This window comes from Palaemon carinicauda, chromosome 32 (assembly GCF_036898095.1).
Source record: "Palaemon carinicauda isolate YSFRI2023 chromosome 32, ASM3689809v2, whole genome shotgun sequence".
Classification (NCBI taxonomy): Eukaryota; Metazoa; Arthropoda; class Malacostraca; order Decapoda; family Palaemonidae; genus Palaemon; species Palaemon carinicauda.
The window spans coordinates 44,103,000-44,108,614 of record NC_090756.1 but is presented as its reverse complement, the minus strand read 5'-3'; positions in this window follow the sequence as shown (position 1 = coordinate 44,108,614).

The following is a 5,615-nucleotide window of genomic DNA, read 5'->3' as shown; positions in this document are numbered from 1 at the left end:
ACTATATGTCATTACTCTTCTCCATTACTGGAAGGAATTCATTGTTTGGGAAGCTTTAGATCAACTCTATTTGACCGAACTCAATGTTTTCTACCAAAATAAATTATCCAAAGGAGACAATCGAATGAAAAGGAGGGTTCCAATTTGTTTTAGGATTCAGTTCATTGGTAATTTGCCTTATGAGAATTCACGAGTCCTGATGAGGAAAGAACTTGAAAGTCAATGGAATCCTTCTGGTGAAGAGTCCTTGTTAAGTTTATGATAGATCTCCATATCCGAAACTGATCTCTTTCTGAAGAAGCACAATGTCCCCCAGGAAACAAAATCTGTCTCAAATTGCTATGGGAGAGTTTCAATTCTGTTCGTCACCAAATTTGTATTTTACTCTCAAAAAAGGCAACAAATTAAGTTAGGGAAGCAGGTGCGTCTTTTTGTTTTTAGTGGACTGGAAAAATGCTGGAATGATTCAAGCTTTTCCTGGAACTACATAATTTCTAAAAGAATTCTTGAATTCTCTACAACAGGGATTTAACGACATGCAAAGAAATTTCTGTTTCCCATTGTAGGAATATTCTGTGTTTTTCGTATACTAAAGAATATCACAAAGTCTTAAACAAACGTAAGTCAGAAGTGATTCAAAGTCGATTACATCTGTTTGCCCGACATTTTTTCTTAGGGTTGATTATGACTTTAATTACCCTAAATTCTTTCCTATCATTCTTCACTTCAAATTTCTTCATATTTTTTTTCCCCACTTAACTTTTAACATTTCCTCTTCAATAATTAGGATGTTGCCTCAAAATTTTTTGACAAGTTCTAAATCTCTTTTTTTCTCAATACTTGCTAAAGTCTCCATAAATTTACGATTCCAATTTACTATTCTTTTTCGGTCTTCTAATAATTTATAAAAAATCAAATGAAACTTCCCACACAATTTTGACATTATATTTAACAGAGCAAAAGCAAAACTGTTCACCTGAATGGAGTTTCTATTCCTTGTAATAAGAAGCAATAAAACTTTGCTTTACTTTAATGGGCGTTTCTTGTAAGAAAGCCACTGAAAGAAATAAGGGGAGAGACGGAGTTCTCTAAACGTTTTTCAGAGGGTGAAAATTTTCAGCGTTCGTATCTTTGGGAATTAGGAAAAAGAACTTAGCACTGGATCTATGATCAATAAAGAATGATCCCTGAATATCTCATTGCAGTAATATGTAATAGATTGAATTCAACTTGATATCATATTATACTTAATCTTTGACAGAATTGAGCACCTCTACAAAATCTCAATTTTGGGGAAAAATCTCGAATGCTTTAATGAAAAGAGAGAGAGAGAGAGGAGAGGAGAGAGAGAGAGAGAGAGAGAGAGAGAGAGAACCCATGCCTCTGTTTCTCTCGAAATAATTAAAGCTTATCTCGATTCAAATTCCAATAAAGAGAATTCTCTCTCTCTCTCTCTCTCTCTCTCTCTCTCTCTCTCTCTCTCTCTCTCTTAAAAAAGAATGATGTATCATTTCATACATCTAGTATCCATAGAGAAAGTAACGAAAAGGTCTTGCAAATAAACCAAATCTACCAAATCCTTTTCTATTCCGTTTATTGTAATTTCTGCAATTTCCTGCAAGATCTGTTTTCTCCTCTTTTACGGTCAGTTTCAAATTTTACTATTTTTCGTTCATCTTTTGCATAGATTCGTAAACGTGTTTTATAAGATTAACACCTTTAGAAATATTATTTTTTATATTTTATATATTTTTATTTCATATTTACATTCTATATATTTAATTTTTCCTTTATTTGCCTTCAAATATTTAGTTTTTATATTTTCTTTTACTTTTCTGAATAATAATAATAATAATAATAATAATAATAATAATAATAATAATAATAATAATAATAATAATAATAATAATAATAATAATGATAATAATAATAATAATAATAATAATAATAATAATAATAATAATAAATAATAATAATAATAATAATTAGATCAAACTATTCTCAAACTAAGTCTTGATTTTAGGCCATTTTTTAAACTGATATTTATCTTATTATCTCAGCTAATAGTCTCTCTCTCTCCTCTCTCTCTCTCTCTCTCTCTCTCTCTCTCGAAATAATCAGGGTAGATTTTCTTCTTCACATTCTATGAAAGAACATTCTCTCTCTCTCTCTCTCTCTCTCTCTCTCTCTCGAAATAATCAGGGTAGATTTTCTTCTTCACATTCTATGAAAGAACATTCTCTCTCTCTCTCTCTCTCTCTCTCTCTCTCTCTCTCTCTAAATATTCAGACGGTCAGAATTATAAGAAATCCTATGCAACATGCATAAGGAACTAATTGGACGACGGTGCTAGAGATTGATATCTACTTTAGGAATAAAAAATTTATTAGACAATGTTCCTGTCCAACAAATTGAAATGAGAATCAGCCTCTGAAGACCAGATAGGAGAACAAAACTCAAAACAAGTTAGAATGAAAGGATTAAAACACTTCTTCAGTATAGATTGATCACCGAAAATCTGAAAAGAGTGTCTTAATGAGCAAATTACTTGGGTAACTGAAGAAAAAAGAAAACAAATTTGTTTCTCAAAAGTAAATGTTCTGTCGAGAATCACACCTAAAGTTTTGAAAGAGTCATACAGAGTTAAAGAAACATTATCAATGCTGAGATCCGGATGTTTAGGAGCCAAGGTTCTTGACCTACCTACAATCATACTTCGAGTTTTGTTAGGATTCAACTTCGTAACCCATAATTTGTACCATATACTGTACAACTTTTAGCTAGATCTCTATTAAGGGATTCAGCAACCCCAGATCTACATTCAGGAGATGGAATTGATGCAAAGAGAGTAGCATCTTCTGCATATGCAACTAACTCGTTTTCTAGGCCAAACCCCATGTCATGTGTTTATAATATGAAAGGTAATGGGCCAAGAACACTACCCTGTCGAACACCAGATATCACATTCATATACTCACTATGGCGCCCATCAACAACAATTCTTTGCGATTTATTACTCAAAAAAATCAATAATGATGCTAAGAAATGACCCACCCACTCCCAACTGTTTGAGTTTGAAAACAAGGGCTTCATGATCAACACGGTCAAAGGCAGCACTAAAATCAAAGCCAATCATACGAACTTCTTGACCCTAATCAAAGGATTTCTGTATAGCATTGGAGATTGTAAGAGGGGCATCATATGCTCCAATGGCCTTTACGAACACCAAATTTCCGGCTAGGAAACAGATGATTAACTTCAGGCTAACCTATTAAGACGTTTTTGCCAAAAGACGTTAAAAAACTTAAGATAATATGAGAGTTATGGAAACTGGGCGGTAATCAGTTGGACTTGAGCTACCACAAACACATTTAAATAGTGGAGTAACATTACTAATTCTCCAAGTGCTAAAATCTTCTCTTCTCGCTATACCTATATATACAGTATATCCAAGGCATTTACCATAATCAAATCAAATCTTTTGAATTTGGAAGTTATCTTTGTGTTTTTTCCTCTTTCTTGAATATTCCGTTCTACACTTATGCTTCCGTTCATTTTTTGTCATGCTGTCCTTGCTCCCATCAAACCTTTCTGTTCTATTGCAAATTTAAACTCTTTCACTGCTTCTAAAGTTTCCATCCTATTTTTCTTTCTCACTATTTCCAATTTCTCTCTCATTTCAGAAAAAAAATTTCTCATTTCCTGGTGGAAGTAATTTTGTTTTAAGATGCAAAGTGTCGACATATAACTAAAAAGTCTGTAACACACACTCTCTCTCTCTCTCTCTCTCTCTCTCTCTCTCTCTCTCTCTCTCTCTCTCTGTTCAAATGATGAAGTTGAAATAGTTTAATTGTGTCATTGTAATTATAAGGCATATGCCTCACATATTATTATTATTATTATTATTATTATTATTATTATTATTATTATTATTATTATTATTATTATTATTATTATGACTTGCCAAGCCACAACCCTAGTTGGAGAGTCAAGATTCTGGAAGCCCAAGGGCTCCAGCAGGGAAAAAAGCCCAGTGACGAAAAGAAATAAGGAAATATATAAACTACAAGAGATGTAATGAACGGTTAAAATAAAACAGTCTAAGCACAGTAACAGCATTAAGATAAATCTTTTATTCATAAACTATAAAAACTTTTGAAAAAACAAGAATTAAAATAAATATTTCATTTATAAACTAAAAGCTTTTGAAAAATACAAGAGAATGAGAAATAAACGGGGAATAGTGTACCTGAGTGTACTGTACCCTCAAGCAAGAGAGCTCTACCCTAAGACAGTGGAGGACCATGGTACAGTCTATGGCACAACTAAGACTAGAGAATAATTATTTGAATTTGGAGTGTCCTTCTCCTCTAGAACTGCTTACCATAGCTAAAGATTCTCTTCTACCCTTACCAAAAGGAAATTAGCCAATGAAAAATTACAGTAAAGTAGTTAACCCCTTCAGCAAAGAAGAATTTTTTGGTTATCTCAATGTTGTCTGGTATATGAGGAAAGAGAAGAATGCGGAAAGAATAGGCCAGATTTTCGGTGTATGTGTAGACAAAGGAAAAATCAGCTGTAACCAGAGAGGGGGAATACAATGTAGTACTGTCTCCCCAGTCCAAAGACCCAATAACTCTCTAGGGGTAGTATCCCGACGGGTGGTTGGTGTCCTGGCCAACCTACTACCTATGTCACTAAGAGTAGCTCTTAACGAATACATATTACAAGGAACATAGGATATTCTAACTTGTATAATGTACTGCACTGAATAAGAAATACCAGAATTCTTCAGTGGCTGATGCTGGGAGGAAATTGGCTGGATTTCAATTTCGGGCAATCCTAATGATGCCGTTGACAAAGATTTTGGAAAGTATTGATCTGTAGATTTATTAGAGACAATCTTCATAATTTTAGATTACAAATCATTTCTCTTATATTCGAATAGATAGTGAAATTGTCCTTCTTTTCACATAGATTGTTGAAAAACCTCACTCTTAAAAACACAGTAAATACTAGAAAAACACTCTGAGAGTGCAGACCTCCGCCCCAGCGGCTTATTTCTAGAAACCCGCTTACCTTTCCCTGAATCAATTTCGGTTGACATTTTTGCTGGACCCTGACCTTTACCTTTGACTTAGGACTTTCAAAACTGAATCACTTCTACGTCTCATCATAACAATTAATCCCTGGAAGTTTCACTGCTCTATGAGGGAAATTGTGGCCAGGAAGTTGTTCACGATCAAACAGCCAAACGAACAAACAGGGACGAAAACATACCCTCCTCCCAACTTCGTTGGTGGAGGTAATAAATTCCTCGAAAAAATAATAAATTAAAAAAAAAATTGTTGAAAGCACTAAGCAAAACACGCTGAAGACTTATAATTCCCTTTTTTTCAATAAGACATTTTAAGTTTTCATAAAAATATCACAAGGCCAATTTTCTTTGATAGAAAATGAATTGATCACCAGAAATACTTATCTTATCATTATGAATGATTAAATGTTGTCCTGATTTTTAATAAATATAATGATGGATTGCAAATATTTTTTTCTTCTATCATTTGATCTTCACTGATATTTTTTTTTTTCTTTTTTAATTTCAAAGTATACGA